The sequence below is a fragment of the Notamacropus eugenii genome, chromosome 3 (assembly GCF_028372415.1).
Source record: "Notamacropus eugenii isolate mMacEug1 chromosome 3, mMacEug1.pri_v2, whole genome shotgun sequence".
NCBI lineage: Eukaryota > Metazoa > Chordata > Mammalia > Diprotodontia > Macropodidae > Notamacropus > Notamacropus eugenii.
The window spans coordinates 192862960-192889353 of NC_092874.1; positions in this window are offsets into that span (position 1 = coordinate 192862960).

Here is a 26394-nt window from a genome sequence, read left to right on the forward strand (position 1 = left end):
AAAATTTCTTAAAAGATGATGTCTAGGCTCTTTTTGTAGATCATGGATTTCAAGTAGTCCAATAATTTTAAAATTGTCTCTCCTGGATCTATTTTCCAGGTCAGTTGTTTTCCAAGAGATATTTCATGTTGTTTGCTATTTTTTCATTGCTTTGGTTTTGTTTTATAATTTCTTGATTTTTCATTGTCATTAACTTTCATCTGCTCTATTCCAATCTTTAAAGAATTATTATCATCACTGAGCTTTTGGGCCTCCTTTTGCATCTGGCCAACTCTGCTTTTTAGGACATTCCTCTACTCGTTGGCTTTTTGGATCTCTTTTGCCATTTGGGTTAGTCTTTTCTTTTAAGTGCTATTATCTTCAGCATTTTTAGGGTTCCCTTCAGTAAATAGTTGATTTGTTTTTCAGGATTTTCTTGCATCATTCTTATTTCTCTTCCCAATTTTTGCTCTGCTTCTCTTACTTGATTTTCAAGATCATTTCTGAGTTCTTCCATGGCCTGTGACCAATTCATATTTTTCTTGGAGGCTTTGGATGTAAGAGCTTTGACTTTGTTGCCTTCTTCTGTTTGCATATTTTAGTCTTCCTTGTCACCAAAGTAAGATTCTATAGTATGATTCTTTTTCTGGTTTTTGCTCATTTCTCCAGCCATTTGCTTGACTTTTGAACTCTTTGCTGATGTATTTCTCTGCTTCCAGTGGAGGTAGGGGGATACACTGTCAGCCACTTGATCCCCTCAAGATCCATGTGCCTAGAGCTCCAGAAGCAGCAGCTGCTGCTGCCCCTGCTGTTGCTGTTGCCACAGGCTCCTCTACCCCTCTACTATCCTGGAGCTGAGGCTGGCCAACTCTATTCTCCCACACAGGCCTGACAGGTCTCTTCCACTAACCCTCCAACCTGTCCCTGATGTTCTAGGGTCATGATGTTCAGAAACTGCCATTGGTGTCAGTGATTCAGTCCCCTCTAGCCCCTCCCAGGTCCATCCATACCAGTATTGTCCAAACCTGACCACTCTCTTCTCCCAGTGTGGCATGACAGACACCTCCCATTAATCCCCCAATCTGTCTTGGACTGGAGCCCCACTCCATTCAGTCATTCAATGGGCTCTGCAGCTCCAGAACTTGTCCAGAGTCATTCTCCACAGGTATTTGACTGGGTTTGTGGGGAGAGTAAAGTCCCTGCTTTTACTTTGCCATGTTCTAAATAGTACTTTTCAAATATTCTCAGAGGCAAATAGACTAAACCTTCCCTTCTCCCCCCATCACCTTTCTCTGCTGCTTGCTAATTTCCTTCTCTTTTTCTCTGGATTCAAAGATAGTCTAAGGGGTACCTTCTGGAATGTTCTTAGTAAATCAAAAAAGTCACAGAAACTCTCTCTCTCTCTCTCTCTCTCTCTCTCTCTCTCTCTCTGTCTCTCTGTCTCTCTCTCTCTCATAAAGTCACCTCTAACCTGGAGTTAAACTGGGTAAATCTCTCCTACTGACTAGCTTTCCCTCTTCCAGTCTCAAAATACGAACTTCTGTACTTTTACAAACTTACTGTTAATGGATATATAAATTTATTACTGATATAAAATAATATAAAAACAGATAAATATTCAAACAAAATATAGAAAATCATGATGGTTACAAATAGAGTCTATTTTCTCTCCATTCCTCCACCTTACTCCCAGCCAATCTCAGAGTGTTATTGATATATAGGAAACAACTGAGTCTTACACTCTAGGAAGAGATTTTCATTGTGCTGTGCTCTAGGAAAGTAGAAGAAAGAATAGTCTGTGACTAGACTTCGCTCTCACCAATTGTTGCAACCACCATAACTACAATGGATATTACCCAAAGTTCTGGTTATTCACAGTCTCAGCTTCAGCTACTCCTGCCATGTGTTAATCTTCCCTCGTTTGTTCTTTGATCCTTGTCTACCTTGTATTCAGTAGTGTCCTGGAGCTGACTTGAAATCCTTGCAACGATCAATTGTTAAATTTTTATTGTGAGCATTTACACCTCAGAAATCACTAAACAGTACAAATCAAAGCTTGATTCATTTGTTTGTTTGTTTGTTTTGTTGATTGTCTGGACTTCAGAGAGTGATAGAAAAATAATAATACAGATAAAACCTAAAAGTGCATCATGAGTATTTTTTTTTTGGAAAGCCAAACTCATGACACTCTCTTAAGATGGCTAAGGTATATTTTCAGTGATGAAGAGCAAACCATTCCACTATCTTTGCCAAGATAACCCCAGATGGGTTCATGAAGAGTTGGATAGGACTAAAACAAATGAACAACAACCTGACTGAGCCCAGAGAAGAGGGACTCCTTAAATAGGAGGAGAGGGTGAGAATTCCAGCCCTCCTAGAGCTAGGGGACCAGTGTTATTACAGAAGCACCAAGCCACATTGGCCTGATTTCTTACATGAAAAGTGAGAGGGTGAACTCCAGTAAACCCTAGATCCATGATGCCTGTGGGGAGAGTCCTATTTTTTCTGTAAGGAACCAGGCTTCCTTCTGAGAAGGAATGTTTGGCTTTCTTTCCTATTTTTTTCCTTTCCTTTATTGTCATTTGGGTTGGGGAAAGCCCTTTGCAAGCAACAAGACAGGCGACAATGTTTTGGAACTTTGTAAAATGATATTTGCTTGTTACATTGTATCACCATGTATTTGGAAGTATGGAAGAATGTTAATTACCAGATTTGATTATGAACTGTACCATAGAGATTTTTCCCTGACATTCTTTAGCATAATGCACTGGGGAAGACATTCAAAACGAATAATGCAGAACCTCCCTAAGTCACTAGAGAGCTACCTAGGGTTTTGTCAAAAACACTCCTGTATATTATATACATACACATATGTGTGTGTATATATATGTATATATATACACACACACACATAATACATATATTTATATGTGTGCATGTATATATGCATATATGAATATGTATGTGTGCATGTGTGTGTACATATATATGTATATACAGAGAGAGAAATCTACAATAATTAAAACAATTCCTTATTTCTCAGAATTTACTTCTCAGACCTCTTACAATCTGACTTCTGCCTCACAAAGTGAACTGAAGCTGGTCTCTAAGCTTATCAATCATCTCCAAACCATTCTACCTGGTTTTCTTTTCTCATTATTTATTCTTAGCTTCCCTTCAGCTCTTGACATTGGTGAGCACACGCTCCTCCTGTACATTTTCTACCCTTTTGGCTTTTGTGAGCCTATTTTTTCCTATTTGTCCTACCTATTTGACCACTACTTCTCAAGCTATTGGATCATCATATATATCTTGTCCTTCTGCTATGAGTATCTCTCAAGCTTATGTATGAGCTATGCTGACTTTTCTTCTCTCTCTGTCCTCTATCTATTCCTTTAGTTCATGCAGGTTCAATGATCATCCCTATGTAGAAGATTCCTGGTCCTAATACATCCAGCCCCCATCTTTCTCCTGAGCTTCAGTTTCACATCAATCGCCTGTTGGACATCTCTAGATTAGATGTCCAAGAGACATCTAATCTTAATATGGCTGAAAAAAACCTCATTTTTTCCCCTAAGCCATCTTTTCTCTAAACTGCAGTCAATCTTGAGCCAGGCCTTCTTCTTGCTTCTTATTTACAAATAGTTGGTAAGTATTGCCAAACCTACTTCCACAGTATTGCTTGCATCTATCTCCTTCTCCCTACTCACCTGGCCACTTTGTCCATTCAGGGTCTCTCACTTTTGTACAATCTTGTAATTGCAATACTCTAGGATTCCATTCTTTCCTTTTACAGTGTTTTATGGCACAAAAGAATTCGATTTAGAATCAGAGAACCCAGTTTCAAATCCTGAATTTACTATTTCCTAGCTGTATGGCCTTGGGTAAATTATATAATATCTTTGGGCCTCAGTTTTCTCATTAGTAAAGTGGGTATTTTGGATAAAGTGACCTCTAAAACTCCTTCTAGTTCTAAATTTATTATCCTGTGTTCCAATCCATCCTTCATATTGTCACACAATTCCTAAAATAATCTTCCTAAAGCTATATGACCATTTCATTCCCTTTCCCAAGAATCTCTGATAGTGGCAACACCATGGTAAAGGTCCTTATCACAGACTTGACCTGACTTTCCAATTCCCATTTATGTGTTGTCTTTCCTCATTACAATATAAGCTCCTTGGACATAGAGACTGTCTCATTTTCTTAATTCTAGAGCCTCCCTCTTTTAATTTCTCTCCTATTCATTCTATATATAGCTTAAGATTTATATCTATATGTTTATATGTGTTCATATATATTTGATAAAACTATGTCAATATGTTCTATAAGTAATAATGCCACATATATTTATTATATATGTATACCTATATATTTTGTTTGTATGTTGTCTTCCCCATTAGATTATAAGCAACTTGAGGGCAGAGACTCTCTTTTGGCTCTTTTTATATCCCTAATGTTTAGCACAGTATATAGTAACCACTTTAAATTTTTTTTTATTTTTAAATTTATTTATTTTCAGTTTTCAACATTCACTTCCACATAATTTTGAATTTCAAATTTTCTCCCCATCTCCTCCTTCCTCCCACCACAGGACAGTGTGTATTTTTATTATTCTTTCCTCCAATCTGCCCTCTCTTCTATCACTCACCCCCATCCCCTTCCCTTCTATTTTCCTGTAGGGCAAGATAGATTTCTATATCCTATTGCCTATATATCTTATTTACTAGTTGTATGTGAAAACAATTTTGAAAGCTTTGAGTTCCACATTCTCTCCTCTCCCCTCCCCCCACTCATCTTCATTGAGAAGGCAAGCAATTTGATAGAAGTCATACCTGTGTAGTCATGCAAAACACTTCCATAATAGTCATCATATGAAAGACTGTATTTCCCTCTGTCCTAACCCGTCCTCTATTCTATTCTTTCCTTTGACTTGTCCCTCTACCAAAGTGTTTCCTTCCAATTACCCCTACCCCCAACCTGTCATCCCTTCCATTATGTCCCCTCTCTTAACCCCTTCCCCTCCTGCTTTCCTATAGGATAAGATAAATTTCCATACCCAATTGAGTGTGTATATTATTCCCTCTTGAAGCCAAAACTGATGAAAGGAAGGCTCACTTATTCCATCTCACCTTCCCCTTCTCCCCCTCATTGTAAAAACTCTTGCTTCTTTTATGTGAGATGATTCACTACATTCTCTCTCTCCCTTTCTCTTTCTCTGAGTACATTCCTCTCAATTCATAATTTTCTTTTTTAGATATCATCCCTTCATATTCAACTCACCCTCTGCCCTCTGTCTCTGTCTCTCTCTGTTTTTCTGTCTCTCTTTCTTTCTTTCTATAAATACATATATATATATAGCATATACATACACACATATTTGTGTGTATGTAGACATGTATGAATATATGTATGTATGTATCTATATATGTATATGTATGTTTGTGTGTATTCAGTTCAACTTTAATAAGTCCCTTATGGTTTTTATTTCCTGGTTATCTTTTCATGCTTCTTTTGATTCTTGTATTTGAAAGTCAAATTTTCTATTCTCCTCTGGTCTTTTCAACAAGAATGATTGGAAGTCCTCTATTTCACTGAAAATCCATTTTCTCCCCTGAAGGATTATACTCAGTTTTGCTGGGTAGGTGATTTTTGGTTTTAATCCTATCTCCTTTGACCTCTGGAATATCATATTCTAAGCCCTCTGATCCCTTAGTGTATAAGCTGCTAAGTCCTGTGTTATTCTGTTTATGTTGCCAGAGCACATGAATTGTTTCTTTCTGGGTACTTGTAAAATTTTCTCCTTGACCTGGCAACTCTGGAATTTAGCTACAATATTCCAAGGAATTTTCCTTTTGGGGTCTCTTTCGGCAGGTGATTGATGGATTCTTTCAATTTCTATTTTACCCTCTGATTCTAGAATATCAGCACAGTTTTCCTTGATAATTTCTTGAAAGATGATGTCTAGGCCCTTTTTTTGATCACAACTTTCATGTAGTCCAATAATCTTTAAATTATCTCTACTGGATCCATTGTCCAGGTCAGTTGTTTTTCTAATGAGATATTTCACATTATTTTCAATTTTTTCATTCTTTTGGTTTTGTTTTATAAATTCTTGATTTCTCATAAAGTTATTAGCTTCCATTTGCTCCATTCCGATTCTGAAGGAATTATTTTTTTAAATTTTATTTATTTATTTTAAGTTTTCAACATTCATCTCCACAAAATTTTGAGTTCCAAATTTTCTCCCCATCTCTCTCCACCCCCACCCCAAAACACCAAGCATTCTGATTACCCCTTCCACCCATCTGTCCTCCCTTCTAATAATCCTCCTTTGCCTTATCCCCACCTTATCTCTTGTCCTGTAGGGCAAGATAAATTTCTATACACTGTTACCTGTATTTCTTATTTCCCAGTTGTATGCAAAAACAATTCTCAACATTTGTTCCTAAAACTTTGAGTTCCAACTTCTCTCCCTTCTTTCCTCCCCAAGCATCCCCACTGAGAAGGCAAGCAATTCAATATAGGCTATGTATGTGTAGTTTTGCAAAAACCTTCCATAATAGTCATGTTGTGTAAGACTATATTTTCCTTCATCCTATCCTACCCCCCATTTATTCTATTCTCTCTTTTGATCTTGTCTCTCCCCAAGAGTGTTGTTCCCTCCTAATTGTTCCCTCCTCCCATTTGCCCTCCCTTCCATCATCCCCCTCACCCTGCTTATCCAATTCTCCCCCAATTTCATGTACTGTAAGATAGGTTTTCATACCAAATTGAGTGTGCATGCTATTCCTTCCTTGAGCAAAATGTGATGAGAGTAAGCTTCATTTTTACCCTCTCACCTCCCTCCTTTTTGCCTCCATTGAAAAAGCTTTCTCTTGCCTCTTTTGTGAGAGATAATTTGCCCCATTCTGTTTCTCCTTTTCTCCTTCCAATATATTCCTCTCTCACCCCTCAATTTTATTTTTTTAAATATGATCCCTTCCTATTCAGCTCACCCTGTGCTCTCTGTCTCTGTCTCTGCCTCTCTCTGTCTCTCTGTCTCCCTCTGTGTGTGTGTGTGTGTGTGTGTGTATGTGTGTGTATAATCCTACCAAGCACCCAGATACTGAGAAAAGTTTCAAGAGTTACAAATATTATCTTTTCATGCAGGAATATAAACAGTTAAACTTTAGTAAGTCCCTTGTGATTTCTCTTTCCTGCTTACCTTTTCATGCTTCTCTTGATTTTTGTGTTTAAAAGTCAAATTTTCTTTTCAGCTCTGGTCTTTTCATCAAGAATGTTTAAAAGCTCTTTATTTCATTGAAAGACCATTTTTTCCCCTGAAGTATTATACTCAGTTTTGCTATGTAGGTGATTCTTGGTTTTAATCCTAGTTCCTTTGACTTCTAGAATATCATATTCTATTCCCTTTGATCCCTTAATGTAAAAGATGCTAGATCTTGTGTTACTCTGATTGTATTTCCACAATACTCGAATTGTTTCTTTCGAGCTGCTTGCAGTATTTTCTCCTTGACCTGGGAACTCTGGAATTTGTCTACAATATTCCAAAGAGTTTCTCTTTTTGGATTTCTTTCAGGAGGTGATCAGTGGATTCTTTCAATATTTATTTTTCCCTCTGGTTCTAGAATATCAGGGCAGTTTTCCTTGATAATTTCATGAAAGATGATGTCTAGGCTCTTTTTTTGATCATGGCTTACAAGTAGTCCTATAATTTTTAAATTATCTCTCCTGGATCTATTTTCCAGCTCAGTTGTTTCTCCAATGAGATATTTCACATTATCTTGTTTTGGTTTTCTTTCGTAATTTTTTGGTTTCTTATAAAGTCACTAGTTTCCATCTGTTCCATTCTAATTTTTAAAGAACTATTTTCTTCAGTGAGCTTTGTAATCTCCTTTTCCATTTGGCTAATTCTGTTTTTTAAAGCATTCTTCTCCACATTGGCTTTTTTTGGACATCTTTTGCCAATTGAGTTAGCCCATTTTTAAAGGTGCTATTTTCTTCAGCATTTTTTGGGTCTCCTTTAGCAAGCTTTTGGCTTGCTTTTCACGATTTTCTTGCATTGCTCTCATTTTTCTCCCCAGTTTTTGTTCTACCTCTCATACTAGATTTTCAAAATCCTTTTTGAGCTCTTCCATGGCCTGAGATCATTGCATATTTATTTTGGATGTTTGGGATGCAGAAGCTTTGACTTTTATGTCTTTCCATGATGAGAAGCATTGTTTTTCCTCATCTGATAGGATAGGAGAAAATACCTGTTCACCAAGAAAGTAGCCTTCGATAGTCTTATTTTTCCCCCTTTTTTGGGCATTTTCCTAACCAGTTACTTGACTTTTGGGTCCTTTGTCAAGAGGAGGGTATACTCTGGACACTTGTAAGTTCTCAGTTCCTCCAAGGTGGCACAATCAAGGAAGAGGAGTTTTCTCCTCAAGGGCTTCCAACTCTGCCACACCAGCACTCCTCCTTACTCCAGGACCATGCTCAGGTGCTCAATTTCCCCAGGGGCTTTAAGCTGGGGGTTCCAACAATGGAAGCTGGTAGGCCACCACAGCTGCTGCCTCTCACTGCTGTTGCTGCCTCTGCCACTGCCACCTGGGACTGGAGCTGGGGGGGGGGGGGACACTGCTCCCTTCTCATCCAGCTGAAAATGTCCTTTCACTGACCTTTGAAGCTGCCTTTGGAGCCTGTGGGTTGTGGGATCTGAGAGCTGCCCTTCCTTCTGGGAATTCCACCCTGAGACCTGCTCTGGTCCTGTTCCTCTTGGTGCAGCTTGGCCAAGGCTGGACTGTGCTTCTTGTCTGGTGTGACAGACCTTTTCCATCATTTCCATCAGCCTTCTAGGTCACCCTAGGCTGGAAATCTCCTCCACTCCATCATTCTGTGGCTTTTGCTGCTCTAGAATTTATTGAGAGTAATTTTTTACAGGTATTTTATGGGCTGTGGGGTAAAAGCTAGAGTATGTGTGTCTTTCTATTCTGCCATCTTGGCTCTGACCACCTGACAGAATTATTTTACTCGGTGAACTGTTGAACCTCTTTTTCCATTTGACCCATTCTGCTTTTTAAGGCATTCTTCTCCTCATTTGCTTTTTGAACCTCTTCCCATTTAGGTTAGTCTAAAATTAAAGGTTCTTCAGCATTTTTTGTTCCCCTTTAGAAAGCAGTTGACTGATTTTTCATGATTTTCTTACATCACTTTCATTTGTCTTCCTAATTTTTCCTCTACTTCTCTTACTTGATTTTTAAAATCATTTTTGAGCTCTTCCATAGTCTGAGACCAATTCATATTTTTCTTGGAGGTTTAGCATGTAGGAGCTTTGACTTTGTTGTCTTCTTCTGGTTGCATGTTTTGATCTTCCTTGTCACCAATGATGTAAGAAAATACCTCTTCACAAAGAAAGTAAGAGCCTATAGACTGTTTTTTTCCCCATCTGATCATTTTCCCAGTCAATTACTTGACTTTTGAGCTCTTTGTTAAGTGAGGGGCTCCAAAAGCAACCTTCTCTTTAGCAGTGGCTTCCACTGCCCTGGGGCTAGGACCAGGGCTGAGGCTGGGCTGGGGTTGCATCTGGGGCTGGACCAAGCTCCCCTCTCAGTCAGGTAAGAGACCCTCCCAATGACCTTCATAGTTGTCTGGGTTGAGAAGTCTTTAAACTGCTGCTGCCCGCAATTCAGTAGCCTCAGGTCTGCTCCAGCTCAGCACAGCCTATGCTCAACTCCCAGTCCAGTGTGATAGATCATTCCTGTTGACTTTCCAGATTGTCTTGTACTGGAAATTTGCTTCAATCTGTCATTTTGTGGTTTCTAGTACTCTAGAGTTTATTTAGAGTCATTTTTACAGGTTTTTGAAGGGTTTAAGGGGAGAGTTCTAGCAGGTTGTTGCTTCCAGTCCATCTTGGCTCCACCCCCTATGGTAAGCACTTTTAAAAATGTTTATTCTGACTGACTGATGTTTGGAGGTTCCCTGTTGTTTCAAGGATAAAATGCAAAACTTTCAACTTGGAATTTAAAATCCTTAATAATCTGACTCCAGCTTATTGCCCATTATTTCCTTTCATGCATCCAATATTATATCATAACTGTCCTATTTGCTGTTCCTAGAACTCCATTTCCTCTCTCCATATAATTTCTTTTAATGTTTAACTCGTGCTTAGGAAATCATATATAATACCCCTAGTTGTTGGTGGATGCTCCCTCCTTCAGAGATTTCCTAGATTTCAGTAAAGTATTTTACAAAATCTCTATTTAATACTGTCTTTGGTCTATAATATCGTTGTGGGGATTCTGAGGTAATTGAATGACTGGCCCAAAAAACTGATGCCATCACCAATCTCTCAGTCTTGAAATCTTTTAGTCATCATTGAGTCATCCCTTTATTATTTATTTCATTATTTTTTCCCCCATCCAAACAGTTACCAAGTCATATTACTTCCCTTCATGCATGCTTAGTTCCAACAGGACTTAATTCAGTCCCTTAAGTAGGTCTTAATTCAGTCATAATGAAGTTTTAAATGTTAGAAGTTTCTAACTGCACTATGACTTTGGGGATCATCTTGTATATCATACATAAACTACCTTCATACATTCATAGAGCTCAATGATATCCTCCTGCTGTATCTACCTTTCAGAACTCTGCTCTTCCTTTAAGCCTTAAATCAGATGCTCTCTCCTCTATGAAGTCTTCTCTGATCTCCTTTTTTCCTCCCTTAGATGAAAGTATTCTTCACGATTTCACATTTTCTGAGTCCCTTTTTGGAGATCTCTCCTTTTGCTTCTGGCATTTCCAACCTTGTAATTATATTTGCAGTCTCAACATAGTTATAGTACCTTTATCCTCCAGAAAAAACAAATGAAAAGTCTACAAGGGCAGGGATTTGTAGTTTTATTTTTGTATTACCAGTAATTTAGAATTACGCTTTGCAATGGATTAGATGATTAATAAGTGTTTGTTGAATTTAATTATAATATGATGCTCACACATACATATTAAAACATCAACTGGCCTCATTGGCTCATTCATCAGTCAGGATTCTATCATTATATGTGAAACAAAGGCAATCCAAATTTAATTAGCCAAAGAAATTTGATGACTATGCATCAGATGACTAATGACCTAGAACACAACCCACTGTACCACAATAGTGCTCAAGTAGAGAGAAATTGGTTAGTATCTTCTGTACCATATACTACTATTTTCCCCCCTCTTGATACGTACTTACCAAAAATCTCACCCAACGCTGTTTTCATCCACTAGTTCCTTCTCTTAAATACTATTATACATCTAATGGTCAAACCTCATGAAAAGAAGAAAAGGGAAAGGGAGAGAAGCAGCACAGATTTTTTTCCAAAATTTTTTTGTTGCTGTTATTTTTACCTTGACCAAGCCACAAATGTTGATTTTTAGCCAGTCACACACATAACTGAACTTCCCTAGCACTTATCAAATAACATGTGGTAGCTTCCCTTACAATGAGTAGACTGTTAACTACAGTTTAGATTTTAACAATCATATCTACCAGCACATGTGGCCCAAATAGTACATTCTGGGAAGCCATTCTGCCAGGAGTTAGAAGATTGTTTTATTTGTGCTCTGCTGAAACTTCCTATAGGTCTAAGGAACCAGTTTTCTGAATTACTTAATGGGTTGAGTTTAATGGGTTGAGTCTATTTCTAACTTTTGTAAGTTGGGTCCAGACAGGGAGGCTCTTGGATGGTGTGGATGACTGTATTTTCCCTGTAAGTTTTTCTTCTTTCTTGAGTCCTAGGTAGTGCCTTCACATTTTTAGGCAACTAGAAATCATGGGGCTGCCAAATATTACTCCAAGCAATGCCCCTCCCCCATAAGGATATCCCACACAGAGGAAAGAAGGAATTTATCAAAAGACTCTAATTAAAAGTAATTAATTGTTGTTACAACCAGAGTGAGACACTATTTGACCATGAAACTCACTTAATGCAACAGCTTCCTTAGCCAAGAATTTCCAAAATGTAGATCAAATTGTATCTTGATTGGTTACCTGACATGAACCAAAGCCTACTTCTACTATGTGTAAGTGAGAGAGGAAATAAAGAGGGTATGTGAGTCATTCTGATGCCCTTATCTGTGGCATTGATTTTCCTTTTTCTTTCTTTTGAAGCTCTTACTTTCCAGCTTCTAATGAAGCTAGATGATAGTGGAACCCACTTAAAATTTCCTAAGATTGGTGACCTCTGCGATGGGCAGACCACATCTGCAATATTGTAACAAATTCTGGCCATTAAACATTCTAATAGGGAGAATGATCAACTATCATATTCAGAGAAGGGTAGCCAGGATTGTGATGGGACTCTTAATTCTTAACATGAAATGGTCTGTTCAAGAGATAGGGAGTTCCCCATTGCTGCATCCAGCAATGGAAGACTTCAAGCAAAGGCAATATGAACACTTTACATTGAAGGTGCAAAAGCAATTCCTGCTCAGGTGTAGGCTGCTTTAGACCTTTGGCATCCCATCCAACTCAAGAAGTGAATTAGATGATCTAACTTCCTCATTCTTCCCTAAAATGTGAATTATCCCTTCTTCCTACTCCAAGATGAGAATACCTCATATAGCTTTTCAGACTGATATAAAGCACCAGGCAAAGCTTCTCTGCAAATTTATTGCCTCAAATATTTAATGGGCAAAGAGGAAGAATTTTGATTTAGTTCTAAAAGTCTTACCTTCTAGCTTCTGACAGAGCTGGGTAATAGTGGAAATTGTTGTCCTATTTATATAAAAATAGTACATAAAGTGGATTGCTTCTGAAATATTTGGAAGGAAAATCTGACTCAAAATAAAAATAGCTCATATTATATAGTATTTTCATGTTTACAAAATACTTTATAACAATCCTGGGAGTAGGTCCTGAGAATATTATTATCCCCTTTCAAGGGAGAAGAAAATTGAGGCTCAAGAGGTTATTATGACTTGGCTTGTGTCACAGCTCTAATAAATATTAAAATTAGTACTTGAAGCTAGGTCTTTTGACTCACAAACTCTTTTTACCATAAAACAGGAGGCAAAACTAAGAACAATGAGTTTCAGAGAGGCAGATTTAGACTTAATCAGAGAGAAAACTTCCTAACAATTAGAACTACACAGATATGAAATGAATTTCCTTGGCTTTCCTCTTATTAGACTTCCTCAAGGCAAGGCTGGATGATCACTTCTTGAGAATGTTATAGAGGGGATTCTTAGTTAGGTATGGGTTGAATTCATGATCAATGTTTCCCTTTAATTATCGGGATTCTGAGATCCATCAGCATAGGGCTTCCCTCTCCATCTAAAATTTTTTATAATTTGCTAGGTCTATGATTAATACTTGGTGCCCAATTGTCTAGTGACTAACATCTCTGATTTTAGTTGGGCTGTCCCTAGGATGACAAATATTTCTAGGTCGGTAATCACAGCCATTCCAGATTGGTAGGAGCTTAGAAGTTTTATATTGCTAGTATTGTCCTTAATAGAGCAGCATTACTTCCACATCACAGTGAGGCTCAGGAGAAGAGTTTCAGTCAAAGCAGAATAATAATATGACTGATATGCCACCAGAAAACAGACACTATCCATCACTGAGTCTTTATTTGTATCATTTCCAGATGGATAGGTTTCTTCTCTTTAATAAAGCATTGGAGGAAGACTCCAATGGAGGCTAATGAAGAACATGCTAGATGAACCACTAGGTGATTGTCCTGCCAATGGAGGCCACAGAGTCTCCATTCTGGAAGACCTTCTAGAATAGATGAAACAAACATTTGTCCTGGTTGGCTTATGACATCCATCTTCCCAAAGGAAGGAGAATTGATGTTGAAGTTCCTTGCAGTTGGATGATTCTCCACCAACCAGCAAGAACACCACAGCCTTGGAAATAATCTACTTGAAGAACCCCTTGGAATTGTCCCTGTCTCCCACTGTGAAGTGTTATTCCTTCCTGTAGGCAGGAGAGTAAGCCTAAGTGAGGAGAGGCTCAAAAAAACACATGCCACAAGAATGTATTTCTTCCTCCAGGCAAATAACTTAGTAAATCCTAAACAGCAGGCTGCTGAGTCTCTTCAGTGTTTGGAAGGGGGTACTTTCCTCATTTCCTCACCTCTCTGCTCCCCATGCCTCTCCAATTCCTTCCCCTTCTGCCTCTAAGTTATTTCTAAGGATGACAACAATTCAATTAGGATCTGTATGGCTCCATCATCAATGGCAGCATATTTTTGATTTCAACAAGAAAGCACCTCTCACCCTGTGTATGTTTGCTGGGTCAAAAGACATTTTGTATTTCATTAAAGTATTTGCTCTGATGTGGTAACCAAGATATGTTGTCTCTATTTTTCAACTCCAAAGACGTTTGGAGAAAGTGAATTTGATAAGCCTCCCGACTTTACTTTAAACTTTATTTATTTTTAGATGGGGCAGAACAGAGATTTGGTTTCTTGGCTTGCTCAAACCAAACCCTGAAGACTGAAAAACCTTGGAGTAGACAGTGTTGCACACAGAGCCTAAGGCTGTTTCTTCCCCAGAACGGAAGGTATTTTAATTCACAGCATCTGATCCTTTGTCAAAATGTCTCTGTGAGGAAGGGAGAAGAATTGATGGATCAGGCCTTAAAGCGAGATGGAAACAAATCCAACTGCCCACCTCATGAATGGATTTCCTTCAGAACATCTCTGACCACTGATCATACATCTTGCTTAAACACCTGAAATAACAGGTAACTCAGTACCCCGAAAGGCATAATGTCCCATTTTCCGAAAGTCTTGATTGTTTAAAAGTTGTCCCTTATTCTGGGTTGAAATGAGCCTCTTTGTAATTTGTTCTTTTCTAAGTTAAACTGCTAGTACTGCCCTAGTAACAGAAATGTGTTTTAGGTTAAAAAAAATAACAGATCATAGAGTATGAGGCATTGGTCTAAGGTCAACGCTGTGTAAATGGCAGAACTTAAGCTCTAGTTCATGGCATGAGGCATCTGTGAAGTAGATCATAGATCTACAGCTGGAAGAGTCTTCAGGGGCACCTTATTTTACAGATGAGAAAACTGAGGCCCAGAGAGGTTAAGCCTCTGGTGAAGGTCACAAAAAGTAATAAGTGTCACAGATGGCATTTGAACTCTGGTTTTCTGAATCCAGATCTGTTGTTTTTTTTGGGGGGGTAGCCTATTGCCTCTTTGTAACGTATTGCTTACTTATTTAATATTATTTATACTATATTTAATATTAATAAAAGGTAATTCAATTAGGCTGATTACAACAATGACTGGGTATAGGGAAGTCTATGTGATTTTTTTTTTTAAATGGAGAATGTAATATAGGCTGGTATCAATACATTGCATTAAGTTGAAGACATACTGGTATACCCCAAACCCATGAAAAGTAGGAACCTGCCAGCAGAATTCGGCTTCAGGGTCTGGGGCTAGGCATATTTTGGCTAGTGTAGGGTTGTATCAATTTCTTTGTCAGAGGCTGCCTGGCCCAAACTTGCCCTTTCTTAATGAATGACAGATGTTAATAATTAGAACTCCAATGACAGTAGCAAATGGCATTACATTCTATAGAGATAGAGAGTCAGGAGTGACCTTAGAGGTAACCTAGTTTAACAGCTTAATCTCTATATGTATTCCCTCTACAACATTCTCAACAGTATGCCCAATCTCTGCATGAACTTCCTTAATAATTGTATTTTGTTGTTGCTGTTCAGTAGGGTGTGGTTCTTCATGACCTCACTGGAGGTTTTCTTGGCAAAGATATTGGAGTGGTTTGTCATTTCCTTCTCCAGATCATTTTACAGATGAGGAAACTGAGGCAAACAGGATCAGGGTCATATAGCTAGTAAGTGTCTGAGGTCATATTTGAACTTACCAAGATGAATCTTCCTAATTCCAAGTCCAGCGCCCCTGTTCCACCTAGCTGCCCAGTAATGAAACACTAACAACCTAATGGGGAGTTCAGCCCCATTTTGGATATATCTAGTTTAGGAACATTTTCTCAATCCTAGCTGACTCCCTCATACATCTGTCCTAGAGAACTGTAATAACCTCCTCACACAGGAGGATCATAGACTCTCTAATTTATTCTTCACACCAGTGTCAGAATAATGTTGCTTATGCATAGCAATTTGATGGTTCCCTATTGTCTCAAGCAAAGTCTCAACTCCTTAGTCTGGTATTCAAGGCCTCCATAATTTTCTAGCTTATTTTACACTTCTACCTTCCTCTTATTCTCTTTGGTTCCAGCTTTTCCTGTGCTATATTATATGACATAATGCAGCTCTTAACTTCCTCATCTTCCCTTAATCTTCTCTTGTTGAGTGTAAATAATCTCCCTCTTAATCTCTACCTGCTCAATTCATATGTGTCCTTTAAAACCCAATTTAAATACTAACTATTCCAGGAAGTCTTCTCTACTTATCTGAGTTGATGATTATCTTTACTCCCTCCAGACTTAAATATCATTTTACTTATACATCTTGTATGCATGTAGATATTACTTTGAATGGTGGAAATTTGAAAATGCATATATTAAAAATAAACATTGAAGTTTTCTGGGATTATAACTTACAAAGCAGTTGTCACTACTGATAAGCATGGGTAATGAGAATTTGGGAATTTCCTTTTTGGGAGTTCCCTGCAAAATAATGAAATCATAGGACATGAATAAAAAATATATCATGTCAGGATGTTCAGATGATGAATAGGTTTTTTGGAAAAGAAAGCAAGTTCTGTTTTAGACATGGTAAGCTTGAGGTACCTATGGGACATCTAGTTTGAAATGCCCAATAGGCAACTGGTGGGAGTGGGTGAGTCAGAGGAGAAAAAACAATACTACATGAACATATGTATCTATGTATGCATATATATGTATATGTGTGTATAATACATATATGTGTGAATATAATGCATGTGTATATGTATATGCAACACACATATACATGTGTGTGCAGAATACATGTGTGTGCACATAACATGCATATATACAAATAAGCTGTACATGCACGTATGTATATAGCACATATGTTTATATGATATGTATGCATACATTTATATATAATACATATATGCATATGTGCATATATGATACATATATGTGTATATAATATATAAATACATGTGTACATGCATGCATGTATATAATACACATATGTATATATGATATATGCATATATTTGTATATTATATATAATACATATATTGTGTATATTATATGTATATATTATATATATATTATATACACACACATACAAGTTATCTGTATAGAGAGGTAATAATCAAATCCATAGGTGTGGTTGAGGTGGCTAAATGATAGATTATAGAGAAAGAAGAGATGAAAATCCAGGATAGAGCTTTGGAGAATATCCTGTTAGGGAGTATAATATGGATAATAAGCCACTGATGATCAGGGTGAAAGAATGGGATTAAGAGGAATAAGGGATAGAAACAAAGCTAACAAAAAGAGGTTATGATCAGGTAAAGAATGTTCAGAGTTCTTGTTTGTGGAAGTAGAAAGGGCTCCCTTCCTTTTGTTTTCTTCATGGAGAAAATTGCTAGGCTCCTAGAAATGCATAAAAGTTGGGAATAACAGAATCATATAAAATACTAAGATGAATAAGAAGTAGAGAATTTAAACAGTCCAACTTGAGATAAATAAATTAAGCAAGCCAGAAATTTACTCCCAAAGGAAAAAGAAACAAACAAACAAACACAGGATTAGAAGGATTTTCAGGTAAGTTCTATTAAACATTCAAAGAAAAACAAATTTCAATATCATATAAAGTGTTCACAAAATAGCAAAATGAAGGATCCTACCAAACTCCTTTCATGATCTACATATTGTTTTTATGCTTAAACCAGTGAGAGATGAAGAGAATGAAACTTATTGACAAATTACCTTCATGAATATTGATGCAAAAACATAAAATAAAATGATGACAAAAGGGCTACAATGCATATTACAAAGATGATATACTGTGGCCAGGTTGGATTTACATCAGGGATACAGGGGAAGTTTAACATAAGAAAAACTATAAATATGAGGACACATCAATACCAAAATTAATGGAAATCATATGATAATGCTGAGCAAGCTTATGACAAAATTTAACATATATTGGTTAAAAAACTAGAGAGCACAGGAATAAATGGGCCTTTTCTTAATATTGTAAGTAGTTTTTATGTAAAATCTCAAGTCAGTCTCATATGTAATGGAGAAAGTCTAGGAGACTTTTCAGTATGTTCAGGGGTAAAGAAAGGGTATAAATCACCACCCTCATTATTTTATGTGGTATTAGAAATTCCAGCTACAACAAAAAGACCGAAAAAAGAAGCTGAGGTAGTCAGAATAACCAAAGAAGAAACAAAACTATCTCTGCAATTGACATAATAGTCTATTTAGAGAAATCATTGGCATTTATATGTAACATAAATAAAATTCAGCAGAAAGAGAGAAACTCCATTCAAAATAATTCGAAATATAAAAAATATTTAGAATTCTACCTACCAAAGACACACACAGGGCATGATATGTATACAACAGTAAAATATGCTTTACAGAAATAGAAATCTAAATATTAACTGAAGAAATATTAATTGCTCATTTGGTAGGCCAAGACAATTTAATAAAAATGGCAATATTACCTAAGTGAATTTGCTTATTCAGTGACATACTAATCACACTATCAAAGGATTACTGTATAGATCTGGGGGGAAAATCATATCAATATTAATCTGGAAGAACAAAAGGTCAAGAATCTCAAGGAAAATAATGGAAAGAGAGAGAAATAAGGGAGCTTAAGGAACACCAGATCTCAAACTATAGTAGAAAGCAGTAATCATCAAAACAACTTGGTATTAATTAAAAGAGAGAGAGATGTTAATGAGCATGACACATTAGGTGCATAATATCCAAAGTGAATTAACATAGTAATGTAGTATTCAACAAACCCAAAGACCTTAAGTACTGAAGCTTACTATTCTGTCAAAATTGCTAAGAAAACTGGAAAGTACACTGGCAGAAAGTAGGGTTAAACCAAAGGTTCACAAGATATTCCAAGATAAACTCCAAATGGAAACATGACAGATATAAAAATCATTTCATAAACAAGTTAGAGGAGTAAGGAAGGCCATATGTTTTAAAACAATGGATATGTGCTGAGTTCGTAACCAAAGGGCACAGAAGATCACAGAAGATAAACTAGGCAATTTAAATTTTATGAACATTTGTGTGTCAACATTTTTGCATGAATATAACAGCTATAATTATAATTAAGAAGGAGACACTTAAATAGGGAGGAGGGAATCTTTGTAGTGAGTTTATTTAGGATCTGATTATCAAGTAATATAAGGAACAGATTTAAATATTTAAGAACAAGAGCCATTATCCAGTTGATAAAAGGTCAATGGACATGAACAGATAGTTTTCAGAAGAAATTCAAACTATCAAATCCATATGAAAAATGCCTCAAATCACTAATAATTAGAGAAACATAAATTAAAAACATTTAGAAGTTCAACTTCATGCTCATCAGATTTGCAAAGATGACAAAAATGAAAAACTGCTGGGAGGACCTGTAGGAATATAGACATATTAATGTACTATTGGTGGATCTGTGAATTGGTCCAGCCGTTCTGGGAACAATTTGAAACTATCACCTGTGCAAATCCTTTTAACCCATGGCCTCAATCCCAAAGAATCAAAAAAAGAGGAAAATGCCCAATATATACAAAAATACAGCAGCTCTTTTTGTGATAGTAAAGAACTAGAAATGCAAAAGAGGGATAGTTTCAGAGAAACCTAGGAAAAATCTATATTATTTAATGCAAAATGAATAAGCAAAATGAAGCAATCTATAAAATAATATCAACACTATAAAGAGAAACAAATTTAAGAGACTTAAAAACTCTGATCAATACAATGACCAATAATTCTAGAGGACTGATCTTGAAATGTGCTACCCACCTCCTGATAGGAAGGTAATAGACTCAAGATGCAAAATAAGACATATATTTTTAGGAAAGGTAACGTGGAAATTTGTTTCGCTCAACAATGCTCTGTAGTAACTGGAGAGTTTTGCTTTTCTGTTTTGTTTTTTTAAATGGCAGTAGGAAGGGGGAGATAACAATGGGGTTAAGAATAAGAGAAGAACTAAAGAAAAGAAAGATGGAGAGTCATTGAAAACATTTAAAAACTGTATGTACAAGAACAGAACAAGAACCACAAAGAAATGTAGATAGGCAGTACAGCTTTGAAAATTTACATCTTGGTTGTTTTTTTATAAATATACTAAAAAATTAAAGAAAGGAGAATAGCAGCAAAGCAAGTAAAAGTAAATCAATAGTAATATAAAGAGACCTCTAGAATAACAAAGGATGCAGAAATAGCAGCATATGTGAAAATAAGCATATCATGAAACTATGTATAGTTAGACTAAGTAATCTATAATTCAGGAATGACACTAACAGAAAGCAAATAAACATGTATATGAAAAGACTAAACCAAAAGCTTACTCCAAATATGTACTAATTAACATGCATATCAGTGAACATATGTAATTATAGGAAAGCACAAATCAGATGTATTAGTATCCTCATCTGGCTACATGTGTAATCGTTTCTTCAATTTTCCCTGTAGCATCAAACATTGACATGGCTACTAATCAAATAGACCTGAGACCTGCTGACCTGTCTGCTTCTGTACCCAAACTAGTGGGTGTTTTGGACCAGTCATAGGTACCTTTCAGGTACATTCTTAAGACTGAGCTTAAGGAGCACAGGGCTGGCTAGCAGGATTGCTATGCTATGTGGGGTGTGTCTATACTGGAAAGGTCTCTAATGATAAAATTCTAGGCAGAAAGGGTGCTACCTCTTCCTTTGATTTAGATTGGTTGTTGTAGTTTACATTTGAAATGTCTGTTTCTGAGCTATTATCTGGATCAGACAGTCTTTGTACAACTGACAGGAAGTTTCTTTTGCTAAGAGTTTCAGTGAGGTAAGTGTAGATCACTCTCTACCTTCTCATGAGGAGTCAAACTTACTCATTCATGGGCAATAAGTGGTTGAGGTAAATTGTTTTTATAGGACCTCCATCAGGCTCTGGGGGTATTTTTTTTCCTTTTCATTCAATTTTCTTTTCTTTTCAGTTCCAGATTCTTTCCCTCTTTCCACTCCCTCTCTGGGGTTAATTTGTAAATAAGCATGTCACTCAGTCTCTTCACAGGTATGTATGGAGTGCTGTCTATAAATCTACTAACTTGTACGTCCCATGAATACTGAGATTTTTCAGCAAAATGTTCGTTTGGTTGAAGTTCTTGACAATGATGACAAGTATCACACCATCATTTGTTTCTGTTTGCTCTCTCTGAGATAAAGCTGTTGCCAGATATGTTTTAGGTTCTCCCTTCAGCTGAAAGATGTGCTGAGATATCCTCAGCTTCAGAGACTGCCAAACATAAATCAATAAATATTGAATGGAAAAATTATTCCTCAAATAGCAGCAAGATGTAAGAAAAGTATAATAAGAGTTATGAGTTACTGATTCATGTTTGAAGTCTTTATGTAAAAGTTAATATGCACTTATGCTTTAAGAATTATTTTATCTGCTTTACCTTGTACATTAAATATCTTTCTAGAAAGAACCTGGCTACATAAACTCTCTGAGGAAACTCTAGATATGAGCCATACCTAAGCTTAATCACTTAAATGATTTTCCCTGAGGTGGAGTCATAAAGAGTCAGAGACAATGAGGAGGAACTTGACCACTCTCTGTAGAGATCAGGTTCTCCCAGGACTAAGCTGGGTCCATCAGAGGGGAGAGCTGGGTTAGGAGAGAGCATCCTATTCCTACTGGATCAACAGCAAGTTTGGAGTTTACCATTGTTATATTATAGAGGATGTAATATTGATGCAAGGGTATAGTGCAAAGTCCCTTTCAGACCTTGATAGTATCTTCACATGAGAGGGTCAGTCTTCTGGGATTAGCTTATCTTTCAGCCTTTCCCCACATACTCATCTATATGGGAAAACAGAAAGGACTTATAGTTTAAAAACCCAATACCCACAGAACTATTTGGTGTTTATTAGGTAGATAACCATTGGTGGGTAGGTGGCATGGTAGATAGAGTACTGGACCTAAAATCAGGAAGACCTAAATTCAAATCCAGCCTCAAAAACTTACTACATGTGTGACCCTGGGCAAGCTTCTTAACCCTGTTTTTCTCAGTTTCCTCATCTGTAAAATAAAGTGTGAGGGAATTGAGGGGATTAGGACAGCAAGTGGTAGTAGGAATTGAGTGAACCATGCTGACTTCATCTTATAGCTCAATTCAATTATGGGTCTAGTCCAATTTCTGTCCTGTGAGAAAACTTTATTTAATTATGGAAATTGGGAGAAAATTTTGTAACATTGTTTAAACCTAGACTTATAGCATTGAGCAGCTAGCTTACCTCTACCTGCTGTTTAGAGACCCTTAACAATGGGTTATGCTGACCAGAAACCCAGTCAGATGCTAAGACTGATGTAAGTTTTCTCACAATAGTATATCTCAAGCAACTCATATCTTATCTGAAAACTGCCCCCATACTGATTGATCAGTTATTGTTTCATATTCCTTTTGTTCATAGATACTTAGAGAAAGTGGGACACCTCTTTTTTTCTGATTGTAGGGAATTGTACCTATTCACTTTCCCCCTCTCAACTTGGAAAGTCCTTAATCATTCCTTTAATTAGAAATCAGATTACCTAATTTTGCAACCTGGTTAATTTTTTCTTTTGATTAATTGATCTTATTTGATTAATTGTTTTTAATGCATAAAAGTCTGTTTCCCCCTATACTCCAGGTTTAGTGTCAAAGCTGAAGAAGGCAACTGGCCCTGATTTGTTAGACAATTATCATGTATTGCTTAATAAACTAATATGCTCAGGAGCTCATGCTTTTGTCCCATCAGTCATGTTATCTTTTGCCCACCACAGCTGTAGAAGAGAATTGCAAACCACTCCAGTATCTTTGCCAAGAAAGTCCTGAAGAGTCACAAACAGTCAGACACAACTGAAAAACAACTGAACAACAGGTAGATAACCATTACCTGGTTGTCACCTATCCTTCTGAGAAAAAAGTAGGAAGTATGTGGAATAATCACCATAAGTTACTATGACATATTTTGATGGAAAGGCCCAAATTTTAGGTTAGGAAGAACAATGCAAAGAAAAAAAATGTGCATGAGATCAAAAGCTTAAGAGCATTAGTTACTTCAGAAAAACCTGCATTTACTCTAAAGAGCTTGGAACCTGGGACTGAAAATCTACTAGGGAAAAGGAGACTTTAATAACCAAGACTTTGAGGGTACCAGGCAGAGGAAATTTTTCATTCGTGATCCTAGGACAAAGATTTTCTTTTTTGCTCTTTTTAAAAATATATTTATTTTTAATATTATTTTCTTTTGAAATCTTAAGTTCCAAATTTTCTCCCTTCCACTGTTCCATCACCTATTGAAAAGGCAAGCAATATATCAATTATATATGCATGTATGTATGTATGTATATATGTATATATGAAATCATGCAAAACATTTTCTATTAGCCATATCACAAAAAAAGGAAAAATATAAAGTGAGAAAATACCTCAATTTGCATTCAAAGCTCCTCAGTTTTCTCTCTGGAGGAAGATAGCATTTTCTTCATAGTCCTTTGTAGTTGTGTTGGATTATTGTAAGGATCAGAGTAGTCAAATTTTTCACAGTTGAGCACTATTACAACATTGCTGTTACCATGAACAATAGTATCCTTTTCAAAAGTGGTATGCTTTGTGTGTTTCTTTTATCAAGCTGTTTTCTTCTTGTAATTTTCTCGCATCACTCCCATTTCTTTTCCCACTTTTTCCTCTACCACTCATCTCTTTCTTTAACTCAGAAATTCTTACTGAGCTTGTGTCCAATTAGATTTTCTTTGAGGTTTTGCTAGTAGCTCTTCACACCGCCACACTGTTTTCTTCTGAATTCATGTCTTGATCTTCTCTGACAATGTAGTAGCTTTTTATGGTCATGTTTTGTTGTTGTTTGTTTGTTTTTCCAGCCTATTTCTTGACTTGGAGCTTTGTGTTAAAGTTGGGCTGTACTCCTCTAGGAATGGGGAAGCTCTGTTCCAAGCTTTAGACATTTGTGCTGCTATTTGTAAGCTATTTCTAGGGATCTACAAGTTTTTGGTGCTTCTGAGGTGGTATGATCTTGGGTGAGGTATGGTCATTGCTTTGCTGGTCCTCCTTATGGTCTTTACACTGGAAGAGCCTCTGCTTCCCTGTAGCCTCAAGCATTAGTATTCCTCTGGGCCCTGAAACACTGACCAGGTACCATGCTCCATTGTGACCTACGAAAAACAGTCCTCTCTCCCCCAAAACATACCCAGGACAAAGTAGGGGAAATAGAAATGCCAAATAGCTCCAGCTGTATCCATTGTCAGTAAAAGGTTCTTTCTCTGTAATCTTTTTATGGTTAGATGTCAAGCCCAATTTATGTTCTCTGGGCTAAGAGCTCTTGAAGCAGCTGTTACTGCTGCTGCTGCTGATACAGTTGTCCTGGGTGTCCACTGCCTCCAAGCTCTCTGCTGGTGCTACTAGAACACTCAGGTGGACCTCACCCTGGCCAACCTCCTAGAGCTGTCTTTGGCTGGAAAAAATGTCTCACTTTGACCTTCTGTTGGCTCTACCACTCCAAAATTTGATTTGAAAAGTTATTCGAAAGTTGTTTGGCTGGAGCAGAATGTTGGAAGAGGTCAACTCAGTTGATGCCAGTACTTTTCCCAGGACAAGCCTTTTCTTGCACACATACACACATATATTTAAATATATGTGTACATATACCAGCATAAATATATGTATGTGAACATACATGCATAAATTAATATTAAAGTACATAAACAGCTTAACATATTATTATATTATAATATACTTACATATGATAATATAAAATGTGATTTTGTAATTGATAATAATACAACATTGTATACCTATATGTGTGTGTGTGTATGCATATATATATATATATATATATATACGCATTACACTAGTAATAAGCACTTGAGTGACCAAGAGAATGGGTCTCCTCCCAGCCCCATCTATATCTTTTAAGACAAATTTTCTCATAGATGAAAATTTCGTATCCAAACAGTTACTTGTGACTCGTTGAATATCTCCCCACAATGTCCATAGAGAGACATCTTGTCATAGGATAGAGTGCAGGCTTGGGGTCTGGGGGAGATGGATTTGGATCTCACCTCAAACACTAGCTTTGCCTCTCAGCCTCAGTTTTTTCATCTCTGAACAATATAGTAATAGTGACACCTAACCTCCCAGGGTTGTGTGAGATAAATAAAACCTGGTCCTTACTGCTAAATATTGCCAGGGCAAGGGTGGATGGGGATCAGTATTTGGTCATAAGAGCAGTCTGCAGAAGAGAAACGCTGGAGATATAAGTTGGCCCCTTGTTGTAGTGGAATGGTCTGGAACCCCACTTTCAATATCTCACCTGTGTTTGATTTCTCATCTTGGCTCCCAATTTCCATCCCAGTCCAGTTTCCTGATTCCCAATGCAGTTTCCTTCACTTTGTCTGCATTTCCTTGGCACTGGTTCTTGGCTGTTGCTTTCAGGATCTCCATTGTCTCATTTGTATTCAGCCAGCTCCTCATCAATCCCTTTCCTGAACCTCAATTCCCGTTTACCTTCAGTTTATAACTTTTAGTGTGACTTTTTTTGTGGTTGTTGTTCAGTCATATCACTCATGTCTGATTCTTTGTGACCCCATTTGGGTTTTATTTTTTGCAAAGATACTGGAGTGGTTTGCCATTTCCTTCTCCAGTTCATTTTACAGATGAGGAAACTGAGTCAAGCAGGGTTAAGTGACTCACCCAGGGTCTCACAACTACTATGTGTCTGAGGCAAGATTTTTGCACTCTGGAAGATGAGTCTTCCTTATTCCAGGTCCAACACTCTATCCACTGGGCTAGCTGCATCTCTCAAAAGATACTCTCTTATCAGTTCCTTGGTGAATATCATCTAAACAGTTCTTGCATAGCACACTCTTCACAGATGTTCATAAGATCATTTAGAGCTCAAAAGATTTTTAGGCTTTTTCAAAGACCATAATAATAAAGCAAAAGCTAGCTTTTATGTAGCACTAAAGCTTGTGAAGCATCTTACATGTGTAACTTACATGTAGTAACTCATTCTATCCTCACAGTACTGAGAAGTAACTGTTATTATTATCCCCATTTTAGAGAAGCAGAGGCTAAATGACTTGCCCAGTGTCACACAGCCGTAAGTGCCTGACACAGAATTCAAACCTAGTTCTTCCTAATTAAAAATCTAGTGCCCTGTCCACTATGCCAGGCAGAAACACCTAGGTGCTATAGTGTATAGAGCACTTGGCAGGA